Genomic DNA, 23,865 nt, shown 5'->3' with positions numbered 1-23,865 from the left:
ATAGACTTTGTATTGAGAAGTGCGTGCACTTTGAACACTGCACCCGAGTCCCGTGGGCCTTTCCCGACTTAGTTAACTCCAGTCTCGAATAGCTCCAGCGATTCCCAAGGCCCTAGGCCTCTTCACTTTCCTCCTGGTATCTCTTATACCACTTATTTAGTATATGGTTTAGGTGGCCCCTAGGGCTCATCCATATTGTGCAACTTTTGTGTATTTTAAACTGTCTTGTGATTTTACGCTTGTGCTTCTGTGCTCAGAAAGAGTCCAGGGGATTTTAATAGTTAATAAATCAATATATATTTTCAATATATATCTGTGTGGTGTCCCTTTCATTTGGTATTCAAGGGGGTTGTGTGTGGTATAACAGCTGGCTTCACATGCCTTTCAGAGTTTAGCCTAAGACTGCTTTGTCCACGTTACCACTAGGATAACTGGTCTACAAGGTTGAATTACAACCATCATCATAAGGGTTGCTTGGCATGGTACAAAGTGATCACTAGAACTAGTGAGCATTATATACCAGGCAAACTTCTCACACTTATAATATCAATTCAGTATTAAACTCTAGAATATTGATTGCTAATATATGTAATTATATAAATATACAAAGTGTAGGTCAGTGTACGTCCACATTTGTTTAGCTGATTTTAAGGTAGAGTATAGCAGAGCCTGGATAGCTCAGTCGGTAGAGCATCAGACTTTTAATCTGAGGGTCCAGGGTTCAAGTCCCTGTTCAGGCGGTTGTTTCCTTTAAAGAAAAAGTACTCTAATTGTATGCTCTTTTTGTGGACCCCTGCATGACGAATAAGATATTCCATTACTAAAATTGCAAAAACGTCTTTCATGGAGTTGTGAAATACACATCTGTCTCACATATTATGTGCCATTTGACTAAACTTAAGTCGTACGTAGATTTACCAATGGTATCATGTAGTCTGAGACGGTGAATATCATTTCACCAATTCAATATTCAAAATATAGCCATGGTTATAGTATCAAATGAACTTTATAAAGCTGATCAACAGCTAATAGCTCATTATTTCATTTCAGAACATCTCTGCACCTCATTATAGCAGATTGGCTCTGTGGCGCAATGGATAGCGCATTGGACTTCTAGGTGAATGTAAAATAGATATTCAAAGGTTGTGGGTTCGAATCCCACCAGAGTCAGTTGTATCCCTGTTATCCTGTTATCCCAAGTACCAACTCATTATTATATTCTCTGTATTTAGTACTAATACCGGCAACCATCTTAACCCCTTGCGTGCTGATGACGAAACCGTTCCGTCATGACTCCGCCCGCGCAAGGCGGAGTCAGCACAGGCGGAAAATACGCCCCGCACGCAAGGGGTTAAAAAACGTAGTGATAGTTGGGACACTTCCTAATGTTGATAATGTCATTTTGTGGGGTGCTGCCTCAGAGCCTGGATAGCTCAGTCGGTAGAGCATCAGACTTTTAATCTGAGGGCCCAGGGTTCAAGTCCCTGTTCAGGCAGCTTGGTTAAAGAAAATGTATATCAATTGCATACTCTTTTCAGGATCCAATGAATGGGAATTCCAATTACAGATGGTTCAAAAAAGTCTTGATCGAGTCCTTACATACCCATCTGTGCTCTACTTTCTTTGACAAGGGTTAAGAAGACTTACCCAAACTGTATCATGTAGTTTGACATGTTGATTATCTTTTATCCAATTCAATGTTCAAAATGTAAGCTAGTGTCGGATTAATTTGATAAAGTTGGTCAACAACTTATAGGTCATCTTTTTATTTGTGAATCTCTGATCACCTTGTTGAATCAGGTCGGATCTCTGGTGCAATGGATTGCGGCTTGGAGTCCTAGGCGAATGTAGCAAAAGCATTCAAACGCTAAGGGTTCGAACACCAACTGGGTCAATTTTATCCCTCCTCTATTTTATAACTAATTGAAACAGTAACCAGCAATCCTGCTTCTCCATCACCAGAAACATTTACCAAAATGGCAGTGAAAGAAAGTCTACTTAAACAGAGACTGTTTGCTTTGAAAATGTTGCATAGTCTATGCCCAAGAGGAAATTCCCAATGATACTGCTGAAAATGTAATTTAGGAGTTAGTAATAGTATTTGGCCCTTTATTAATTTCACAGTATCATTTTAAACACGTGATTTCTATGTCATCCGAAAATGAGATAGTACAAATTTCCGGAGTTATAATGGATTACGTGTGCTGCTGAAATTTCAAATGCTTAAAATATCAATTCATTATTAAACTCTAGAATATTGATTGCTAATATATGTAATTATATAAATATACAAAGTGTAGGTCAGTGTACGTCCACATTTGTTTAGCTGATTTTAAGGTAGAGTATAGCAGAGCCTGGATAGCTCAGTCGGTAGAGCATCAGACTTTTAATCTGAGGGTCCAGGGTTCAAGTTCCTATTCAGGTGGTTGTTTCCTTTAAAGAAAAAGTACTCTAATTGTATGCTCTTTTTGTGGACCCCTGCATGACGAATAAGATATTCCATTACTAAAATTGCAAAAACGTCTTTCATGGAGTTGTGAAATACACATCTGTCTCACATATTATGTGCCATTTGACTAAACTTAAGTCGTACGTAGATTTACCAATGGTATCATGTAGTCTGAGACGGTGAATATCATTTCACCAATTCAATATTCAAAATATAGCCATGGTTCTAGTATCAAATGAACTTTATAAAGCTGATCAACAGCTAATAGCTCATTATTTCATTTCAGAACATCTCTGCACCTCATTATAGCAGATTGGCTCTGTGGCGCAATGGATAGCGCATTGGACTTCTAGGTGAATGTAAAAAAGATATTCAAAGGTTGTGGGTTCGAATCCCACCAGAGTCAGTTTTATCCCTGTTATCCCAAGTACCAATTCATTATTATATTCTCTGTATTTAGTACTAATACCGGCAACCATCTTAACCCCTTGCGTGCTGATAACAGAACGGTTCCGTCATCAGCTACGGGTGAGCTGTGCTGATGACGAAACCGTTCCGTCATGACTCCGCCCGCGCAAGGCGTAGTCAGCACAGGCGGAAAATACGCCCCGCACTCAAGGGGTTAAAAAACGTAGTGATAGTTGGGACACTTCCTAATGTTGATAATGTCATTTTGTGGGGTGCTGCCTCAGAGCCTGGATAGCTCAGTCGGTAGAGCATCAGACTTTTAATCTGAGGGCCCAGGGTTCAAGTCCCTGTTCAGGCGGCTTGGTTAAAGAAAATGTATATCAATTGCATACTCTTTTCAGGATCCAATGAATGGGAATTCCAATTACAGATGGTTCAAAAAAGTCTTGATCGAGTCCTTACATACCCATCTGTGCTCAACTTTCTTTGACAAGGGTTAAGAAGACTTACCCAAACTGTATCATGTAGTTTGACATGTTGATTATCTTTTATCCAATTCAATGTTCAAAATGTAAGCTAGTGTCCGATTAATTTGATAAAGTTGGTCAACAACTTATAGGTCATCTTTTTATTTGTGAATCTCTGATCACCTTGTTGAATCAGGTCGGATCTCTGGTGCAATGGATTGCGGCTTGGAGTCCTAGGCGAATGTAGCAAAAGCATTCAAACGCTAAGGGTTCGAACACCAACTGGGTCAATTTTATCCCTCCTCTATTTTATAACTAATTGAAACAGTAACCAGCAATCCTGCTTCTCCATCACCAGAAACATTTACCAAAATGGCAGTGAAAGAAATTCTACTTAAACAGAGACTGTTTGCTTTGAAAATGTTGCATAGTCTATGCCCAAGAGGAAATTCCCAATGATACTGCTGAAAATGTAATTTAGGAGTTAGTAATAGTATTTGGCCCTTTATTAATTTCACTGTGTCATTTTAAACACGTGATTTCTATGTCATCCGAAAATGAGATAGTACAAATTTCCGGAGTTATAATGGATTACGTGTGCTGCTGAAATTTCAAATGCTTATAATATCAATTCAGTATTAAACTCTAGAATATTGATTGCTAATATATGTAATTATATAAATATACAAAGTGTAGGTCAGTGTACGTCCACATTTGTTTAGCTGATTTTAAGGTAGAGTATAGCAGAGCCTGGATAGCTCAGTCGGTAGAGCATCAGACTTATAATCTGAGGGTCCAGGGTTCAAGTCCCTGTTCAGGCGGTTGTTTCCTTTAAAGAAAAAGTACTCTAATTGTATGCTCTTTTTGTGGACCCCTGCATGACGAATAAGATATTCCATTACTAAAATTGCAAAAACGTCTTTCATGGAGTTGTGAAATACACATCTGTCTCACATATTATGTGCCATTTGACTAAACTTAAGTCGTACGTAGATTTACCAATGGTATCATGTAGTCTGAGACGGTGAATATCATTTCACCAATTCAATATTCAAAATATAGCCATGGTTATAGTATCAAATGAACTTTATAAAGCTGATCAACAGCTAATAGCTCATTATTTCATTTCAGAACATCTCTGCACCTCATTATAGCAGATTGGCTCTGTGGCGCAATGGATAGCGCATTGGACTTCTAGGTGAATGTAAAATAGATATTCAAAGGTTGTGGGTTCGAATCCCACCAGAGTCAGTTTTATCCCTGTTATCCTGTTATCCCAAGTACCAACTCATTATTATATTCTCTGTATTTAGTACTAATACCGGCAACCATCTTAACCCCTTGCGTGCTGATGACGAAACCGTTCCGTCATGACTCCGCCCGCGCAAGGCGGAGTCAGCACAGGCGGAAAATACGCCCCGCACGCAAGGGGTTAAAAAACGTAGTGATAGTTGGGACACTTCCTAATGTTGATAATGTCATTTTGTGGGGTGCTGCCTCAGAGCCTGGATAGCTCAGTCGGTAGAGCATCAGACTTTTAATCTGAGGGCCCAGGGTTCAAGTCCCTGTTCAGGCGGCTTGGTTAAAGAAAATGTATATCAATTGCATACTCTTTTCAGGATCCAATGAATGGGAATTCCAATTACAGATGGTTCAAAAAAGTCTTGATCGAGTCCTTACATACCCATCTGTGCTCTACTTTCTTTGACAAGGGTTAAGAAGACTTACCCAAACTGTATCATGTAGTTTGACATGTTGATTATCTTTTATCCAATTCAATGTTCAAAATGTAAGCTAGTGTCGGATTAATTTGATAAAGTTGGTCAACAACTTATAGGTCATCTTTTTATTTGTGAATCTCTGATCACCTTGTTGAATCAGGTCGGATCTCTGGTGCAATGGATTGCGGCTTGGAGTCCTAGGCGAATGTAGCAAAAGCATTCAAACGCTAAGGGTTCGAACACCAACTGGGTCAATTTTATCCCTCCTCTATTTTATAACTAATTGAAACAGTAACCAGCAATCCTGCTTCTCCATCACCAGAAACATTTACCAAAATGGCAGTGAAAGAAAGTCTACTTAAACAGAGACTGTTTGCTTTGAAAATGTTGCATAGTCTATGCCCAAGAGGAAATTCCCAATGATACTGCTGAAAATGTAATTTAGGAGTTAGTAATAGTATTTGGCCCTTTATTAATTTCACAGTATCATTTTAAACACGTGATTTCTATGTCATCCGAAAATGAGATAGTACAAATTTCCGGAGTTATAATGGATTACGTGTGCTGCTGAAATTTCAAATGCTTAAAATATCAATTCATTATTAAACTCTAGAATATTGATTGCTAATATATGTAATTATATAAATATACAAAGTGTAGGTCAGTGTACGTCCACATTTGTTTAGCTGATTTTAAGGTAGAGTATAGCAGAGCCTGGATAGCTCAGTCGGTAGAGCATCAGACTTTTAATCTGAGGGTCCAGGGTTCAAGTCCCTATTCAGGTGGTTGTTTCCTTTAAAGAAAAAGTACTCTAATTGTATGCTCTTTTTGTGGACCCCTGCATGACGAATAAGATATTCCATTACTAAAATTGCAAAAACGTCTTTCATGGAGTTGTGAAATACACATCTGTCTCACATATTATGTGCCATTTGACTAAACTTAAGTCGTACGTAGATTTACCAATGGTATCATGTAGTCTGAGACGGTGAATATCATTTCACCAATTCAATATTCAAAATATAGCCATGGTTCTAGTATCAAATGAACTTTATAAAGCTGATCAACAGCTAATAGCTCATTATTTCATTTCAGAACATCTCTGCACCTCATTATAGCAGATTGGCTCTGTGGCGCAATGGATAGCGCATTGGACTTCTAGGTGAATGTAAAAAAGATATTCAAAGGTTGTGGGTTCGAATCCCACCAGAGTCAGTTTTATCCCTGTTATCCCAAGTACCAATTCATTATTATATTCTCTGTATTTAGTACTAATACCGGCAACCATCTTAACCCCTTGCGTGCTGATAACAGAACGGTTCCGTCATCAGCTACGGGTGAGCTGTGCTGATGACGAAACCGTTCCGTCATGACTCCGCCCGCGCAAGGCGTAGTCAGCACAGGCGGAAAATACGCCCCGCACTCAAGGGGTTAAAAAACGTAGTGATAGTTGGGACACTTCCTAATGTTGATAATGTCATTTTGTGGGGTGCTGCCTCAGAGCCTGGATAGCTCAGTCGGTAGAGCATCAGACTTTTAATCTGAGGGCCCAGGGTTCAAGTCCCTGTTCAGGCGGCTTGGTTAAAGAAAATGTATATCAATTGCATACTCTTTTCAGGATCCAATGAATGGGAATTCCAATTACAGATGGTTCAAAAAAGTCTTGATCGAGTCCTTACATACCCATCTGTGCTCAACTTTCTTTGACAAGGGTTAAGAAGACTTACCCAAACTGTATCATGTAGTTTGACATGTTGATTATCTTTTATCCAATTCAATGTTCAAAATGTAAGCTAGTGTCCGATTAATTTGATAAAGTTGGTCAACAACTTATAGGTCATCTTTTTATTTGTGAATCTCTGATCACCTTGTTGAATCAGGTCGGATCTCTGGTGCAATGGATTGCGGCTTGGAGTCCTAGGCGAATGTAGCAAAAGCATTCAAACGCTAAGGGTTCGAACACCAACTGGGTCAATTTTATCCCTCCTCTATTTTATAACTAATTGAAACAGTAACCAGCAATCCTGCTTCTCCATCACCAGAAACATTTACCAAAATGGCAGTGAAAGAAATTCTACTTAAACAGAGACTGTTTGCTTTGAAAATGTTGCATAGTCTATGCCCAAGAGGAAATTCCCAATGATACTGCTGAAAATGTAATTTAGGAGTTAGTAATAGTATTTGGCCCTTTATTAATTTCACTGTGTCATTTTAAACACGTGATTTCTATGTCATCCGAAAATGAGATAGTACAAATTTCCGGAGTTATAATGGATTACGTGTGCTGCTGAAATTTCAAATGCTTATAATATCAATTCAGTATTAAACTCTAGAATATTGATTGCTAATATATGTAATTATATAAATATACAAAGTGTAGGTCAGTGTACGTCCACATTTGTTTAGCTGATTTTAAGGTAGAGTATAGCAGAGCCTGGATAGCTCAGTCGGTAGAGCATCAGACTTATAATCTGAGGGTCCAGGGTTCAAGTCCCTGTTCAGGCGGTTGTTTCCTTTAAAGAAAAAGTACTCTAATTGTATGCTCTTTTTGTGGACCCCTGCATGACGAATAAGATATTCCATTACTAAAATTGCAAAAACGTCTTTCATGGAGTTGTGAAATACACATCTGTCTCACATATTATGTGCCATTTGACTAAACTTAAGTCGTACGTAGATTTACCAATGGTATCATGTAGTCTGAGACGGTGAATATCATTTCACCAATTCAATATTCAAAATATAGCCATGGTTATAGTATCAAATGAACTTTATAAAGCTGATCAACAGCTAATAGCTCATTATTTCATTTCAGAACATCTCTGCACCTCATTATAGCAGATTGGCTCTGTGGCGCAATGGATAGCGCATTGGACTTCTAGGTGAATGTAAAATAGATATTCAAAGGTTGTGGGTTCGAATCCCACCAGAGTCAGTTTTATCCCTGTTATCCTGTTATCCCAAGTACCAACTCATTATTATATTCTCTGTATTTAGTACTAATACCGGCAACCATCTTAACCCCTTGCGTGCTGATGACGAAACCGTTCCGTCATGACTCCGCCCGCGCAATGCGGAGTCAGCACAGGCGGAAAATACGCCCCGCACGCAAGGGGTTAAAAAACGTAGTGATAGTTGGGACACTTCCTAATGTTGATAATGTCATTTTGTGGGGTGCTGCCTCAGAGCCTGGATAGCTCAGTCGGTAGAGCATCAGACTTTTAATCTGAGGGCCCAGGGTTCAAGTCCCTGTTCAGGCGGCTTGGTTAAAGAAAATGTATATCAATTGCATACTCTTTTCAGGATCCAATGAATGGGAATTCCAATTACAGATGGTTCAAAAAAGTCTTGATCGAGTCCTTACATACCCATCTGTGCTCTACTTTCTTTGACAAGGGTTAAGAAGACTTACCCAAACTGTATCATGTAGTTTGACATGTTGATTATCTTTTATCCAATTCAATGTTCAAAATGTAAGCTAGTGTCGGATTAATTTGATAAAGTTGGTCAACAACTTATAGGTCATCTTTTTATTTGTGAATCTCTGATCACCTTGTTGAATCAGGTCGGATCTCTGGTGCAATGGATTGCGGCTTGGAGTCCTAGGCGAATGTAGCAAAAGCATTCAAACGCTAAGGGTTCGAACACCAACTGGGTCAATTTTATCCCTCCTCTATTTTATAACTAATTGAAACAGTAACCAGCAATCCTGCTTCTCCATCACCAGAAACATTTACCAAAATGGCAGTGAAAGAAAGTCTACTTAAACAGAGACTGTTTGCTTTGAAAATGTTGCATAGTCTATGCCCAAGAGGAAATTCCCAATGATACTGCTGAAAATGTAATTTAGGAGTTAGTAATAGTATTTGGCCCTTTATTAATTTCACAGTGTCATTTTAAACACGTGATTTCTATGTCATCCGAAAATGAGATAGTACAAATTTCCGGAGTTATAATGGATTACGTGTGCTGCTGAAATTTCAAATGCTTAAAATATCAATTCATTATTAAACTCTAGAATATTGATTGCTAATATATGTAATTATATAAATATACAAAGTGTAGGTCAGTGTACGTCCACATTTGTTTAGCTGATTTTAAGGTAGAGTATAACAGAGCCTGGATAGCTCAGTCGGTAGAGCATCAGACTTTTAATCTGAGGGTCCAGGGTTCAAGTCCCTATTCAGGTGGTTGTTTCCTTTAAAGAAAAAGTACTCTAATTGTATGCTCTTTTTGTGGACCCCTGCATGACGAATAAGATATTCCATTACTAAAATTGCAAAAACGTCTTTCATGGAGTTGTGAAATACACATCTGTCTCACATATTATGTGCCATTTGACTAAACTTAAGTCGTACGTAGATTTACCAATGGTATCATGTAGTCTGAGACGGTGAATATCATTTCACCAATTCAATATTCAAAATATAGCCATGGTTATAGTATCAAATGAACTTTATAAAGCTGATCAACAGCTAATAGCTCATTATTTCATTTCAGAACATCTCTGCACCTCATTATAGCAGATTGGCTCTGTGGCGCAATGGATAGCGCATTGGACTTCTAGGTGAATGTAAAAAAGATATTCAAAGGTTGTGGGTTCGAATCCCACCAGAGTCAGTTTTATCCCTGTTATCCTGTTATCCCAAGTACCAATTCATTATTATATTCTCTGTATTTAGTACTAATACCGGCAACCATCTTAACCCCTTGCGTGCTGATAACAGAACGGTTCCGTCATCAGCTACGGGTGAGCTGTGCTGATGACGAAACCGTTCCGTCATGACTCCGCCCGCGCAAGGCGTAGTCAGCACAGGCGGAAAATACGCCCCGCACTCAAGGGGTTAAAAAACGTAGTGATAGTTGGGACACTTCCTAATGTTGATAATGTCATTTTGTGGGGTGCTGCCTCAGAGCCTGGATAGCTCAGTCGGTAGAGCATCAGACTTTTAATCTGAGGGCCCAGGGTTCAAGTCCCTGTTCAGGCGGCTTGGTTAAAGAAAATGTATATCAATTGCATACTCTTTTCAGGATCCAATGAATGGGAATTCCAATTACAGATGGTTCAAAAAAGTCTTGATCGAGTCCTTACATACCCATCTGTGCTCAACTTTCTTTGACAAGGGTTAAGAAGACTTACCCAAACTGTATCATGTAGTTTGACATGTTGATTATCTTTTATCCAATTCAATGTTCAAAATGTAAGCTAGTGTCCGATTAATTTGATAAAGTTGGTCAACAACTTATAGGTCATCTTTTTATTTGTGAATCTCTGATCACCTTGTTGAATCAGGTCGGATCTCTGGTGCAATGGATTGCGGCTTGGAGTCCTAGGCGAATGTAGCAAAAGCATTCAAACGCTAAGGGTTCGAACACCAACTGGGTCAATTTTATCCCTCCTCTATTTTATAACTAATTGAAACAGTAACCAGCAATCCTGCTTCTCCATCACCAGAAACATTTACCAAAATGGCAGTGAAAGAAAGTCTACTTAAACAGAGACTGTTTGCTTTGAAAATGTTGCATAGTCTATGCCCAAGAGGAAATTCCCAATGATACTGCTGAAAATGTAATTTAGGAGTTAGTAATAGTATTTGGCCCTTTATTAATTTCACTGTGTCATTTTAAACACGTGATTTCTATGTCATCCGAAAATGAGATAGTACAAATTTCCGGAGTTATAATGGATTACGTGTGCTGCTGAAATTTCAAATGCTTATAATATCAATTCAGTATTAAACTCTAGAATATTGATTGCTAATATATGTAATTATATAAATATACAAAGTGTAGGTCAGTGTACGTCCACATTTGTTTAGCTGATTTTAAGGTAGAGTATAGCAGAGCCTGGATAGCTCAGTCGGTAGAGCATCAGACTTTTAATCTGAGGGTCCAGGGTTCAAGTCCCTGTTCAGGCGGTTGTTTCCTTTAAAGAAAAAGTACTCTAATTGTATGCTCTTTTTGTGGACCCCTGCATGACGAATAAGATATTCCATTACTAAAATTGCAAAAACGTCTTTCATGGAGTTGTGAAATACACATCTGTCTCACATATTATGTGCCATTTGACTAAACTTAAGTCGTACGTAGATTTACCAATGGTATCATGTAGTCTGAGACGGTGAATATCATTTCACCAATTCAATATTCAAAATATAGCCATGGTTATAGTATCAAATGAACTTTATAAAGCTGATCAACAGCTAATAGCTCATTATTTCATTTCAGAACATCTCTGCACCTCATTATAGCAGATTGGCTCTGTGGCGCAATGGATAGCGCATTGGACTTCTAGGTGAATGTAAAATAGATATTCAAAGGTTGTGGGTTCGAATCCCACCAGAGTCAGTTGTATCCCTGTTATCCTGTTATCCCAAGTACCAACTCATTATTATATTCTCTGTATTTAGTACTAATACCGGCAACCATCTTAACCCCTTGCGTGCTGATGACGAAACCGTTCCGTCATGACTCCGCCCGCGCAAGGCGGAGTCAGCACAGGCGGAAAATACGCCCCGCACGCAAGGGGTTAAAAAACGTAGTGATAGTTGGGACACTTCCTAATGTTGATAATGTCATTTTGTGGGGTGCTGCCTCAGAGCCTGGATAGCTCAGTCGGTAGAGCATCAGACTTTTAATCTGAGGGCCCAGGGTTCAAGTCCCTGTTCAGGCAGCTTGGTTAAAGAAAATGTATATCAATTGCATACTCTTTTCAGGATCCAATGAATGGGAATTCCAATTACAGATGGTTCAAAAAAGTCTTGATCGAGTCCTTACATACCCATCTGTGCTCTACTTTCTTTGACAAGGGTTAAGAAGACTTACCCAAACTGTATCATGTAGTTTGACATGTTGATTATCTTTTATCCAATTCAATGTTCAAAATGTAAGCTAGTGTCGGATTAATTTGATAAAGTTGGTCAACAACTTATAGGTCATCTTTTTATTTGTGAATCTCTGATCACCTTGTTGAATCAGGTCGGATCTCTGGTGCAATGGATTGCGGCTTGGAGTCCTAGGCGAATGTAGCAAAAGCATTCAAACGCTAAGGGTTCGAACACCAACTGGGTCAATTTTATCCCTCCTCTATTTTATAACTAATTGAAACAGTAACCAGCAATCCTGCTTCTCCATCACCAGAAACATTTACCAAAATGGCAGTGAAAGAAAGTCTACTTAAACAGAGACTGTTTGCTTTGAAAATGTTGCATAGTCTATGCCCAAGAGGAAATTCCCAATGATACTGCTGAAAATGTAATTTAGGAGTTAGTAATAGTATTTGGCCCTTTATTAATTTCACAGTGTCATTTTAAACACGTGATTTCTATGTCATCCGAAAATGAGATAGTACAAATTTCCGGAGTTATAATGGATTACGTGTGCTGCTGAAATTTCAAATGCTTAAAATATCAATTCATTATTAAACTCTAGAATATTGATTGCTAATATATGTAATTATATAAATATACAAAGTGTAGGTCAGTGTACGTCCACATTTGTTTAGCTGATTTTAAGGTAGAGTATAGCAGAGCCTGGATAGCTCAGTCGGTAGAGCATCAGACTTTTAATCTGAGGGTCCAGGGTTCAAGTCCCTGTTCAGGCGGTTGTTTCCTTTAAAGAAAAAGTACTCTAATTGTATGCTCTTTTTGTGGACCCCTGCATGACGAATAAGATATTCCATTACTAAAATTGCAAAAACGTCTTTCATGGAGTTGTGAAATACACATCTGTCTCACATATTATGTGCCATTTGACTAAACTTAAGTCGTACGTAGATTTACCAATGGTATCATGTAGTCTGAGACGGTGAATATCATTTCACCAATTCAATATTCAAAATATAGCCATGGTTATAGTATCAAATGAACTTTATAAAGCTGATCAACAGCTAATAGCTCATTATTTCATTTCAGAACATCTCTGCACCTCATTATAGCAGATTGGCTCTGTGGCGCAATGGATAGCGCATTGGACTTCTAGGTGAATGTAAAAAAGATATTCAAAGGTTGTGGGTTCGAATCCCACCAGAGTCAGTTTTATCCCTGTTATCCTGTTATCCCAAGTACCAATTCATTATTATATTCTCTGTATTTAGTACTAATACCGGCAACCATCTTAACCCCTTGCGTGCTGATAACAGAACGGTTCCGTCATCAGCTACGGGTGAGCTGTGCTGATGACGAAACCGTTCCGTCATGACTCCGCCCGCGCAAGGCGTAGTCAGCACAGGCGGAAAATACGCCCCGCACTCAAGGGGTTAAAAAACGTAGTGATAGTTGGGACACTTCCTAATGTTGATAATGTCATTTTGTGGGGTGCTGCCTCAGAGCCTGGATAGCTCAGTCGGTAGAGCATCAGACTTTTAATCTGAGGGCCCAGGGTTCAAGTCCCTGTTCAGGCGGCTTGGTTAAAGAAAATGTATATCAATTGCATACTCTTTTCAGGATCCAATGAATGGGAATTCCAATTACAGATGGTTCAAAAAAGTCTTGATCGAGTCCTTACATACCCATCTGTGCTCAACTTTCTTTGACAAGGGTTAAGAAGACTTACCCAAACTGTATCATGTAGTTTGACATGTTGATTATCTTTTATCCAATTCAATGTTCAAAATGTAAGCTAGTGTCCGATTAATTTGATAAAGTTGGTCAACAACTTATAGGTCATCTTTTTATTTGTGAATCTCTGATCACCTTGTTGAATCAGGTCGGATCTCTGGTGCAATGGATTGCGGCTTGGAGTCCTAGGCGAATGTAGCAAAAGCATTCAAACGCTAAGGGTTCGAACACCAACTGGGTCAATTTTATCCCTCCTCTATTTTATAACTAATTGAAACAGTAACCAGCAATCCTGCTTCTCCATCACCAGAAACATTTACCAAAATGGCAGTGAAAGAAAGTCTACTTAAACAGAGACTGTTTGCTTTGAAAATGTTGCATAGTCTATGCCCAAGAGGAAATTCCCAATGATACTGCTGAAAATGTAATTTAGGAGTTAGTAATAGTATTTGGCCCTTTATTAATTTCACTGTGTCATTTTAAACACGTGATTTCTATGTCATCCGAAAATGAGATAGTACAAATTTCCGGAGTTATAATGGATTACGTGTGCTGCTGAAATTTCAAATGCTTATAATATCAATTCAGTATTAAACTCTAGAATATTGATTGCTAATATATGTAATTATATAAATATACAAAGTGTAGGTCAGTGTACGTCCACATTTGTTTAGCTGATTTTAAGGTAGAGTATAGCAGAGCCTGGATAGCTCAGTCGGTAGAGCATCAGACTTTTAATCTGAGGGTCCAGGGTTCAAGTCCCTGTTCAGGCGGTTGTTTCCTTTAAAGAAAAAGTACTCTAATTGTATGCTCTTTTTGTGGACCCCTGCATGACGAATAAGATATTCCATTACTAAAATTGCAAAAACGTCTTTCATGGAGTTGTGAAATACACATCTGTCTCACATATTATGTGCCATTTGACTAAACTTAAGTCGTACGTAGATTTACCAATGGTATCATGTAGTCTGAGACGGTGAATATCATTTCACCAATTCAATATTCAAAATATAGCCATGGTTATAGTATCAAATGAACTTTATAAAGCTGATCAACAGCTAATAGCTCATTATTTCATTTCAGAACATCTCTGCACCTCATTATAGCAGATTGGCTCTGTGGCGCAATGGATAGCGCATTGGACTTCTAGGTGAATGTAAAATAGATATTCAAAGGTTGTGGGTTCGAATCCCACCAGAGTCAGTTGTATCCCTGTTATCCTGTTATCCCAAGTACCAACTCATTATTATATTCTCTGTATTTAGTACTAATACCGGCAACCATCTTAACCCCTTGCGTGCTGATGACGAAACCGTTCCGTCATGACTCCGCCCGCGCAAGGCGGAGTCAGCACAGGCGGAAAATACGCCCCGCACGCAAGGGGTTAAAAAACGTAGTGATAGTTGGGACACTTCCTAATGTTGATAATGTCATTTTGTGGGGTGCTGCCTCAGAGCCTGGATAGCTCAGTCGGTAGAGCATCAGACTTTTAATCTGAGGGCCCAGGGTTCAAGTCCCTGTTCAGGCAGCTTGGTTAAAGAAAATGTATATCAATTGCATACTCTTTTCAGGATCCAATGAATGGGAATTCCAATTACAGATGGTTCAAAAAAGTCTTGATCGAGTCCTTACATACCCATCTGTGCTCTACTTTCTTTGACAAGGGTTAAGAAGACTTACCCAAACTGTATCATGTAGTTTGACATGTTGATTATCTTTTATCCAATTCAATGTTCAAAATGTAAGCTAGTGTCGGATTAATTTGATAAAGTTGGTCAACAACTTATAGGTCATCTTTTTATTTGTGAATCTCTGATCACCTTGTTGAATCAGGTCGGATCTCTGGTGCAATGGATTGCGGCTTGGAGTCCTAGGCGAATGTAGCAAAAGCATTCAAACGCTAAGGGTTCGAACACCAACTGGGTCAATTTTATCCCTCCTCTATTTTATAACTAATTGAAACAGTAACCAGCAATCCTGCTTCTCCATCACCAGAAACATTTACCAAAATGGCAGTGAAAGAAAGTCTACTTAAACAGAGACTGTTTGCTTTGAAAATGTTGCATAGTCTATGCCCAAGAGGAAATTCCCAATGATACTGCTGAAAATGTAATTTAGGAGTTAGTAATAGTATTTGGCCCTTTATTAATTTCACAGTGTCATTTTAAACACGTGATTTCTATGTCATCCGAAAATGAGATAGTACAAATTTCCGGAGTTATAATGGATTACGTGTGCTGCTGAAATTTCAAATGCTTAAAATATCAATTCATTATTAAACTCTAGAATATTGATTGCTAATATATGTAATTATATAAATATACAAAGTGTAGGTCAGTGTACGTCCACATTTGTTTAGCTGATTTTAAGGTAGAGTATAGCAGAGCCTGGATAGCTCAGTCGGTAGAGCATCAGACTTTTAATCTGAGGGTCCAGGGTTCAAGTCCCTGTTCAGGCGGTTGTTTCCTTTAAAGAAAAAGTACTCTAATTGTATGCTCTTTTTGTGGACCCCTGCATGACGAATAAGATATTCCATTACTAAAATTGCAAAAACGTCTTTCATGGAGTTGTGAAATACACATCTGTCTCACATATTATGTGCCATTTGACTAAACTTAAGTCGTACGTAGATTTACCAATGGTATCATGTAGTCTGAGACGGTGAATATCATTTCACCAATTCAATATTCAAAATATAGCCATGGTTATAGTATCAAATGAACTTTATAAAGCTGATCAACAGCTAATAGCTCATTATTTCATTTCAGAACATCTCTGCACCTCATTATAGCAGATTGGCTCTGTGGCGCAATGGATAGCGCATTGGACTTCTAGGTGAATGTAAAAAAGATATTCAAAGGTTGTGGGTTCGAATCCCACCAGAGTCAGTTTTATCCCTGTTATCCTGTTATCCCAAGTACCAATTCATTATTATATTCTCTGTATTTAGTACTAATACCGGCAACCATCTTAACCCCTTGCGTGCTGATAACAGAACGGTTCCGTCATCAGCTACGGGTGAGCTGTGCTGATGACGAAACCGTTCCGTCATGACTCCGCCCGCGCAAGGCGTAGTCAGCACAGGCGGAAAATACGCCCCGCACTCAAGGGGTTAAAAAACGTAGTGATAGTTGGGACACTTCCTAATGTTGATAATGTCATTTTGTGGGGTGCTGCCTCAGAGCCTGGATAGCTCAGTCGGTAGAGCATCAGACTTTTAATCTGAGGGCCCAGGGTTCAAGTCCCTGTTCAGGCGGCTTGGTTAAAGAAAATGTATATCAATTGCATACTCTTTTCAGGATCCAATGAATGGGAATTCCAATTACAGATGGTTCAAAAAAGTCTTGATCGAGTCCTTACATACCCATCTGTGCTCAACTTTCTTTGACAAGGGTTAAGAAGACTTACCCAAACTGTATCATGTAGTTTGACATGTTGATTATCTTTTATCCAATTCAATGTTCAAAATGTAAGCTAGTGTCCGATTAATTTGATAAAGTTGGTCAACAACTTATAGGTCATCTTTTTATTTGTGAATCTCTGATCACCTTGTTGAATCAGGTCGGATCTCTGGTGCAATGGATTGCGGCTTGGAGTCCTAGGCGAATGTAGCAAAAGCATTCAAACGCTAAGGGTTCGAACACCAACTGGGTCAATTTTATCCCTCCTCTATTTTATAACTAATTGAAACAGTAACCAGCAATCCTGCTTCTCCATCACCAGAAACATTTACCAAAATGGCAGTGAAAGAAAGTCTACTTAAACAGAGACTGTTTGCTTTGAAAATGTTGCATAGTCTATGCCCAAGAGGAAATTCCCAATGATACTGCTGAAAATGTAATTTAGGAGTTAGTAATAGTATTTGGCCCTTTATTAATTTCACTGTGTCATTTTAAACACGTGATTTCTATGTCATCCGAAAATGAGATAGTACAAATTTCCGGAGTTATAATGGATTACGTGTGCTGCTGAAATTTCAAATGCTTATAATATCAATTCAGTATTAAACTCTAGAATATTGATTGCTAATATATGTAATTATATAAATATACAAAGTGTAGGTCAGTGTACGTCCACATTTGTTTAGCTGATTTTAAGGTAGAGTATAGCAGAACCTGGATAGCTCAGTCGGTAGAGCATCAGACTTTTAATCTGAGGGTCCAGGGTTCAAGTCCCTGTTCAGGCGGTTGTTTCCTTTAAAGAAAAAGTACTCTAATTGTATGCTCTTTTTGTGGACCCCTGCATGACGAATAAGATATTCCATTACTAAAATTGCAAAAACGTCTTTCATGGAGTTGTGAAATACACATCTGTCTCACATATTATGTGCCATTTGACTAAACTTAAGTCGTACGTAGATTTACCAATGGTATCATGTAGTCTGAGACGGTGAATATCATTTCACCAATTCAATATTCAAAATATAGCCATGGTTATAGTATCAAATGAACTTTATAAAGCTGATCAACAGCTAATAGCTCATTATTTCATTTCAGAACATCTCTGCACCTCATTATAGCAGATTGGCTCTGTGGCGCAATGGATAGCGCATTGGACTTCTAGGTGAATGTAAAATAGATATTCAAAGGTTGTGGGTTCGAATCCCACCAGAGTCAGTTGTATCCCTGTTATCCTGTTATCCCAAGTACCAACTCATTATTATATTCTCTGTATTTAGTACTAATACCGGCAACCATCTTAACCCCTTGCGTGCTGATGACGAAACCGTTCCGTCATGACTCCGCCCGCGCAAGGCGGAGTCAGCACAGGCGGAAAATACGCCCCGCACGCAAGGGGTTAAAAAACGTAGTGATAGTTGGGACACTTCCTAATGTTGATAATGTCATTTTGTGGGGTGCTGCCTCAGAGCCTGGATAGCTCAGTCGGTAGAGCATCAGACTTTTAATCTGAGGGCCCAGGGTTCAAGTCCCTGTTCAGGCAGCTTGGTTAAAGAAAATGTATATCAATTGCATACTCTTTTCAGGATCCAATGAATGGGAATTCCAATTACAGATGGTTCAAAAAAGTCTTGATCGAGTCCTTACATACCCATCTGTGCTCTACTTTCTTTGACAAGGGTTAAGAAGACTTACCCAAACTGTATCATGTAGTTTGACATGTTGATTATCTTTTATCCAATTCAATGTTCAAAATGTAAGCTAGTGTCGGATTAATTTGATAAAGTTGGTCAACAACTTATAGGTCATCTTTTTATTTGTGAATCTCTGATCACCTTGTTGAATCAGGTCGGATCTCTGGTGCAATGGATTGCGGCTTGGAGTCCTAGGCGAATGTAGCAAAAGCATTCAAACGCTAAGGGTTCGAACACCAACTGGGTCAATTTTATCCCTCCTCTATTTTATAACTAATTGAAACAGTAACCAGCAATCCTGCTTCTCCATCACCAGAAACATTTACCAAAATGGCAGTGAAAGAAAGTCTACTTAAACAGAGACTGTTTGCTTTGAAAATGTTGCATAGTCTATGCCCAAGAGGAAATTCCCAATGATACTGCTGAAAATGTAATTTAGGAGTTAGTAATAGTATTTGGCCCTTTATTAATTTCACAGTGTCATTTTAAACACGTGATTTCTATGTCATCCGAAAATGAGATAGTACAAATTTCCGGAGTTATAATGGATTACGTGTGCTGCTGAAATTTCAAATGCTTAAAATATCAATTCATTATTAAACTCTAGAATATTGATTGCTAATATATGTAATTATATAAATATACAAAGTGTAGGTCAGTGTACGTCCACATTTGTTTAGCTGATTTTAAGGTAGAGTATAGCAGAGCCTGGATAGCTCAGTCGGTAGAGCATCAGACTTTTAATCTGAGGGTCCAGGGTTCAAGTCCCTGTTCAGGCGGTTGTTTCCTTTAAAGAAAAAGTACTCTAATTGTATGCTCTTTTTGTGGACCCCTGCATGACGAATAAGATATTCCATTACTAAAATTGCAAAAACGTCTTTCATGGAGTTGTGAAATACACATCTGTCTCACATATTATGTGCCATTTGACTAAACTTAAGTCGTACGTAGATTTACCAATGGTATCATGTAGTCTGAGACGGTGAATATCATTTCACCAATTCAATATTCAAAATATAGCCATGGTTATAGTATCAAATGAACTTTATAAAGCTGATCAACAGCTAATAGCTCATTATTTCATTTCAGAACATCTCTGCACCTCATTATAGCAGATTGGCTCTGTGGCGCAATGGATAGCGCATTGGACTTCTAGGTGAATGTAAAAAAGATATTCAAAGGTTGTGGGTTCGAATCCCACCAGAGTCAGTTTTATCCCTGTTATCCTGTTATCCCAAGTACCAATTCATTATTATATTCTCTGTATTTAGTACTAATACCGGCAACCATCTTAACCCCTTGCGTGCTGATAACAGAACGGTTCCGTCATCAGCTACGGGTGAGCTGTGCTGATGACGAAACCGTTCCGTCATGACTCCGCCCGCGCAAGGCGTAGTCAGCACAGGCGGAAAATACGCCCCGCACTCAAGGGGTTAAAAAACGTAGTGATAGTTGGGACACTTCCTAATGTTGATAATGTCATTTTGTGGGGTGCTGCCTCAGAGCCTGGATAGCTCAGTCGGTAGAGCATCAGACTTTTAATCTGAGGGCCCAGGGTTCAAGTCCCTGTTCAGGCGGCTTGGTTAAAGAAAATGTATATCAATTGCATACTCTTTTCAGGATCCAATGAATGGGAATTCCAATTACAGATGGTTCAAAAAAGTCTTGATCGAGTCCTTACATACCCATCTGTGCTCAACTTTCTTTGACAAGGGTTAAGAAGACTTACCCAAACTGTATCATGTAGTTTGACATGTTGATTATCTTTTATCCAATTCAATGTTCAAAATGTAAGCTAGTGTCCGATTAATTTGATAAAGTTGGTCAACAACTTATAGGTCATCTTTTTATTTGTGAATCTCTGATCACCTTGTTGAATCAGGTCGGATCTCTGGTGCAATGGATTGCGGCTTGGAGTCCTAGGCGAATGTAGCAAAAGCATTCAAACGCTAAGGGTTCGAACACCAACTGGGTCAATTTTATCCCTCCTCTATTTTATAACTAATTGAAACAGTAACCAGCAATCCTGCTTCTCCATCACCAGAAACATTTACCAAAATGGCAGTGAAAGAAAGTCTACTTAAACAGAGACTGTTTGCTTTGAAAATGTTGCATAGTCTATGCCCAAGAGGAAATTCCCAATGATACTGCTGAAAATGTAATTTAGGAGTTAGTAATAGTATTTGGCCCTTTATTAATTTCACTGTGTCATTTTAAACACGTGATTTCTATGTCATCCGAAAATGAGATAGTACAAATTTCCGGAGTTATAATGGATTACGTGTGCTGCTGAAATTTCAAATGCTTATAATATCAATTCAGTATTAAACTCTAGAATATTGATTGCTAATATATGTAATTATATAAATATACAAAGTGTAGGTCAGTGTACGTCCACATTTGTTTAGCTGATTTTAAGGTAGAGTATAGCAGAGCCTGGATAGCTCAGTCGGTAGAGCATCAGACTTTTAATCTGAGGGTCCAGGGTTCAAGTCCCTGTTCAGGCGGTTGTTTCCTTTAAAGAAAAAGTACTCTAATTGTATGCTCTTTTTGTGGACCCCTGCATGACGAATAAGATATTCCATTACTAAAATTGCAAAAACGTCTTTCATGGAGTTGTGAAATACACATCTGTCTCACATATTATGTGCCATTTGACTAAACTTAAGTCGTACGTAGATTTACCAATGGTATCATGTAGTCTGAGACGGTGAATATCATTTCACCAATTCAATATTCAAAATATAGCCATGGTTATAGTATCAAATGAACTTTATAAAGCTGATCAACAGCTAATAGCTCATTATTTCATTTCAGAACATCTCTGCACCTCATTATAGCAGATTGGCTCTGTGGCGCAATGGATAGCGCATTGGACTTCTAGGTGAATGTAAAATAGATATTCAAAGGTTGTGGGTTCGAATCCCACCAGAGTCAGTTGTATCCCTGTTATCCTGTTATCCCAAGTACCAACTCATTATTATATTCTCTGTATTTAGTACTAATACCGGCAACCATCTTAACCCCTTGCGTGCTGATGACGAAACCGTTCCGTCATGACTCCGCCCGCGCAAGGCGGAGTCAGCACAGGCGGAAAATACGCCCCGCACGCAAGGGGTTAAAAAACGTAGTGATAGTTGGGACACTTCCTAATGTTGATAATGTCATTTTGTGGGGTGCTGCCTCAGAGCCTGGATAGCTCAGTCGGTAGAGCATCAGACTTTTAATCTGAGGGCCCAGGGTTCAAGTCCCTGTTCAGGCAGCTTGGTTAAAGAAAATGTATATCAATTGCATACTCTTTTCAGGATCCAATGAATGGGAATTCCAATTACAGATGGTTCAAAAAAGTCTTGATCGAGTCCTTACATACCCATCTGTGCTCTACTTTCTTTGACAAGGGTTAAGAAGACTTACCCAAACTGTATCATGTAGTTTGACATGTTGATTATCTTTTATCCAATTCAATGTTCAAAATGTAAGCTAGTGTCGGATTAATTTGATAAAGTTGGTCAACAACTTATAGGTCATCTTTTTATTTGTGAATCTCTGATCACCTTGTTGAATCAGGTCGGATCTCTGGTGCAATGGATTGCGGCTTGGAGTCCTAGGCGAATGTAGCAAAAGCATTCAAACGCTAAGGGTTCGAACACCAACTGGGTCAATTTTATCCCTCCTCTATTTTATAACTAATTGAAACAGTAACCAGCAATCCTGCTTCTCCATCACCAGAAACATTTACCAAAATGGCAGTGAAAGAAAGTCTACTTAAACAGAGACTGTTTGCTTTGAAAATGTTGCATAGTCTATGCCCAAGAGGAAATTCCCAATGATACTGCTGAAAATGTAATTTAGGAGTTAGTAATAGTATTTGGCCCTTTATTAATTTCACAGTGTCATTTTAAACACGTGATTTCTATGTCATCCGAAAATGAGATAGTACAAATTTCCGGAGTTATAATGGATTACGTGTGCTGCTGAAATTTCAAATGCTTAAAATATCAATTCATTATTAAACTCTAGAATATTGATTGCTAATATATGTAATTATATAAATATACAAAGTGTAGGTCAGTGTACGTCCACATTTGTTTAGCTGATTTTAAGGTAGAGTATAGCAGAGCCTGGATAGCTCAGTCGGTAGAGCATCAGACTTTTAATCTGAGGGTCCAGGGTTCAAGTCCCTGTTCAGGCGGTTGTTTCCTTTAAAGAAAAAGTACTCTAATTGTATGCTCTTTTTGTGGACCCCTGCATGACGAATAAGATATTCCATTACTAAAATTGCAAAAACGTCTTTCATGGAGTTGTGAAATACACATCTGTCTCACATATTATGTGCCATTTGACTAAACTTAAGTCGTACGTAGATTTACCAATGGTATCATGTAGTCTGAGACGGTGAATATCATTTCACCAATTCAATATTCAAAATATAGCCATGGTTATAGTATCAAATGAACTTTATAAAGCTGATCAACAGCTAATAGCTCATTATTTCATTTCAGAACATCTCTGCACCTCATTATAGCAGATTGGCTCTGTGGCGCAATGGATAGCGCATTGGACTTCTAGGTGAATGTAAAAAAGATATTCAAAGGTTGTGGGTTCGAATCCCACCAGAGTCAGTTTTATCCCTGTTATCCTGTTATCCCAAGTACCAATTCATTATTATATTCTCTGTATTTAGTACTAATACCGGCAACCATCTTAACCCCTTGCGTGCTGATAACAGAACGGTTCCGTCATCAGCTACGGGTGAGCTGTGCTGATGACGAAACCGTTCCGTCATGACTCCGCCCGCGCAAGGCGTAGTCAGCACAGGCGGAAAATACGCCCCGCACTCAAGGGGTTAAAAAACGTAGTGATAGTTGGGACACTTCCTAATGTTGATAATGTCATTTTGTGGGGTGCTGCCTCAGAGCCTGGATAGCTCAGTCGGTAGAGCATCAGACTTTTAATCTGAGGGCCCAGGGTTCAAGTCCCTGTTCAGGCGGCTTGGTTAAAGAAAATGTATATCAATTGCATACTCTTTTCAGGATCCAATGAATGGGAATTCCAATTACAGATGGTTCAAAAAAGTCTTGATCGAGTCCTTACATACCCATCTGTGCTCAACTTTCTTTGACAAGGGTTAAGAAGACTTACCCAAACTGTATCATGTAGTTTGACATGT

The 23,865-nt window shown here is 38.7% G+C and overlaps 21 non-coding genes across 21 annotated transcripts; all 21 read left to right on the top strand.

Annotated features, from left to right (window-relative positions):
• The first annotated feature begins 1,079 nt into the window (after positions 1-1,079).
• Positions 1,080-1,170, top strand: TRNAR-UCU (transfer RNA arginine (anticodon UCU)). The gene is given in 2 exon segments: positions 1,080-1,116; positions 1,135-1,170. It is a non-coding gene; the product is annotated as a tRNA-Arg (tRNA).
• A 252-nt stretch (positions 1,171-1,422) lies between these two features.
• On the top strand, positions 1,423-1,495 carry TRNAK-UUU (transfer RNA lysine (anticodon UUU)). The gene has a single exon. It is a non-coding gene; the product is annotated as a tRNA-Lys (tRNA).
• A 1,269-nt stretch (positions 1,496-2,764) lies between these two features.
• TRNAR-UCU (transfer RNA arginine (anticodon UCU)) lies at positions 2,765-2,855 on the top strand. The gene is given in 2 exon segments: positions 2,765-2,801; positions 2,820-2,855. It is a non-coding gene; the product is annotated as a tRNA-Arg (tRNA).
• Positions 2,856-4,072: 1,217 nt separating this feature from the next.
• On the top strand, positions 4,073-4,145 carry TRNAI-UAU (transfer RNA isoleucine (anticodon UAU)). Its single transcript has one exon. It is a non-coding gene; the product is annotated as a tRNA-Ile (tRNA).
• A 339-nt stretch (positions 4,146-4,484) lies between these two features.
• TRNAR-UCU (transfer RNA arginine (anticodon UCU)) lies at positions 4,485-4,575 on the top strand. Its single transcript is given in 2 exon segments — positions 4,485-4,521; positions 4,540-4,575. It is a non-coding gene; the product is annotated as a tRNA-Arg (tRNA).
• Positions 4,576-6,169: 1,594 nt separating this feature from the next.
• Positions 6,170-6,260, top strand: TRNAR-UCU (transfer RNA arginine (anticodon UCU)). Its single transcript is given in 2 exon segments — positions 6,170-6,206; positions 6,225-6,260. It is a non-coding gene; the product is annotated as a tRNA-Arg (tRNA).
• Positions 6,261-7,477: 1,217 nt separating this feature from the next.
• TRNAI-UAU (transfer RNA isoleucine (anticodon UAU)) lies at positions 7,478-7,550 on the top strand. The gene has a single exon. It is a non-coding gene; the product is annotated as a tRNA-Ile (tRNA).
• Positions 7,551-7,889: 339 nt separating this feature from the next.
• Positions 7,890-7,980, top strand: TRNAR-UCU (transfer RNA arginine (anticodon UCU)). Its single transcript is given in 2 exon segments — positions 7,890-7,926; positions 7,945-7,980. It is a non-coding gene; the product is annotated as a tRNA-Arg (tRNA).
• A 1,594-nt stretch (positions 7,981-9,574) lies between these two features.
• TRNAR-UCU (transfer RNA arginine (anticodon UCU)) lies at positions 9,575-9,665 on the top strand. The gene is given in 2 exon segments: positions 9,575-9,611; positions 9,630-9,665. It is a non-coding gene; the product is annotated as a tRNA-Arg (tRNA).
• A 1,637-nt stretch (positions 9,666-11,302) lies between these two features.
• Positions 11,303-11,393, top strand: TRNAR-UCU (transfer RNA arginine (anticodon UCU)). The gene is given in 2 exon segments: positions 11,303-11,339; positions 11,358-11,393. It is a non-coding gene; the product is annotated as a tRNA-Arg (tRNA).
• A 252-nt stretch (positions 11,394-11,645) lies between these two features.
• Positions 11,646-11,718, top strand: TRNAK-UUU (transfer RNA lysine (anticodon UUU)). Its single transcript has one exon. It is a non-coding gene; the product is annotated as a tRNA-Lys (tRNA).
• Positions 11,719-12,987: 1,269 nt separating this feature from the next.
• On the top strand, positions 12,988-13,078 carry TRNAR-UCU (transfer RNA arginine (anticodon UCU)). Its single transcript is given in 2 exon segments — positions 12,988-13,024; positions 13,043-13,078. It is a non-coding gene; the product is annotated as a tRNA-Arg (tRNA).
• A 1,637-nt stretch (positions 13,079-14,715) lies between these two features.
• TRNAR-UCU (transfer RNA arginine (anticodon UCU)) lies at positions 14,716-14,806 on the top strand. The gene is given in 2 exon segments: positions 14,716-14,752; positions 14,771-14,806. It is a non-coding gene; the product is annotated as a tRNA-Arg (tRNA).
• A 252-nt stretch (positions 14,807-15,058) lies between these two features.
• TRNAK-UUU (transfer RNA lysine (anticodon UUU)) lies at positions 15,059-15,131 on the top strand. The gene has a single exon. It is a non-coding gene; the product is annotated as a tRNA-Lys (tRNA).
• A 1,269-nt stretch (positions 15,132-16,400) lies between these two features.
• On the top strand, positions 16,401-16,491 carry TRNAR-UCU (transfer RNA arginine (anticodon UCU)). Its single transcript is given in 2 exon segments — positions 16,401-16,437; positions 16,456-16,491. It is a non-coding gene; the product is annotated as a tRNA-Arg (tRNA).
• A 1,637-nt stretch (positions 16,492-18,128) lies between these two features.
• Positions 18,129-18,219, top strand: TRNAR-UCU (transfer RNA arginine (anticodon UCU)). Its single transcript is given in 2 exon segments — positions 18,129-18,165; positions 18,184-18,219. It is a non-coding gene; the product is annotated as a tRNA-Arg (tRNA).
• A 252-nt stretch (positions 18,220-18,471) lies between these two features.
• On the top strand, positions 18,472-18,544 carry TRNAK-UUU (transfer RNA lysine (anticodon UUU)). Its single transcript has one exon. It is a non-coding gene; the product is annotated as a tRNA-Lys (tRNA).
• Positions 18,545-19,813: 1,269 nt separating this feature from the next.
• Positions 19,814-19,904, top strand: TRNAR-UCU (transfer RNA arginine (anticodon UCU)). The gene is given in 2 exon segments: positions 19,814-19,850; positions 19,869-19,904. It is a non-coding gene; the product is annotated as a tRNA-Arg (tRNA).
• A 1,637-nt stretch (positions 19,905-21,541) lies between these two features.
• TRNAR-UCU (transfer RNA arginine (anticodon UCU)) lies at positions 21,542-21,632 on the top strand. The gene is given in 2 exon segments: positions 21,542-21,578; positions 21,597-21,632. It is a non-coding gene; the product is annotated as a tRNA-Arg (tRNA).
• Positions 21,633-21,884: 252 nt separating this feature from the next.
• TRNAK-UUU (transfer RNA lysine (anticodon UUU)) lies at positions 21,885-21,957 on the top strand. The gene has a single exon. It is a non-coding gene; the product is annotated as a tRNA-Lys (tRNA).
• A 1,269-nt stretch (positions 21,958-23,226) lies between these two features.
• TRNAR-UCU (transfer RNA arginine (anticodon UCU)) lies at positions 23,227-23,317 on the top strand. Its single transcript is given in 2 exon segments — positions 23,227-23,263; positions 23,282-23,317. It is a non-coding gene; the product is annotated as a tRNA-Arg (tRNA).
• The last annotated feature ends 548 nt before the right edge of the window (positions 23,318-23,865 follow it).

The sequence above is a fragment of the Lissotriton vulgaris genome, chromosome 1_2 (genome assembly GCF_964263255.1).
Source record: "Lissotriton vulgaris chromosome 1_2, aLisVul1.2, whole genome shotgun sequence".
NCBI lineage: Eukaryota > Metazoa > Chordata > Amphibia > Caudata > Salamandridae > Lissotriton > Lissotriton vulgaris.
The sequence above is the reverse complement of the archived record's forward strand: the minus strand, read 5'-3'. Positions and strand labels throughout refer to the sequence as shown.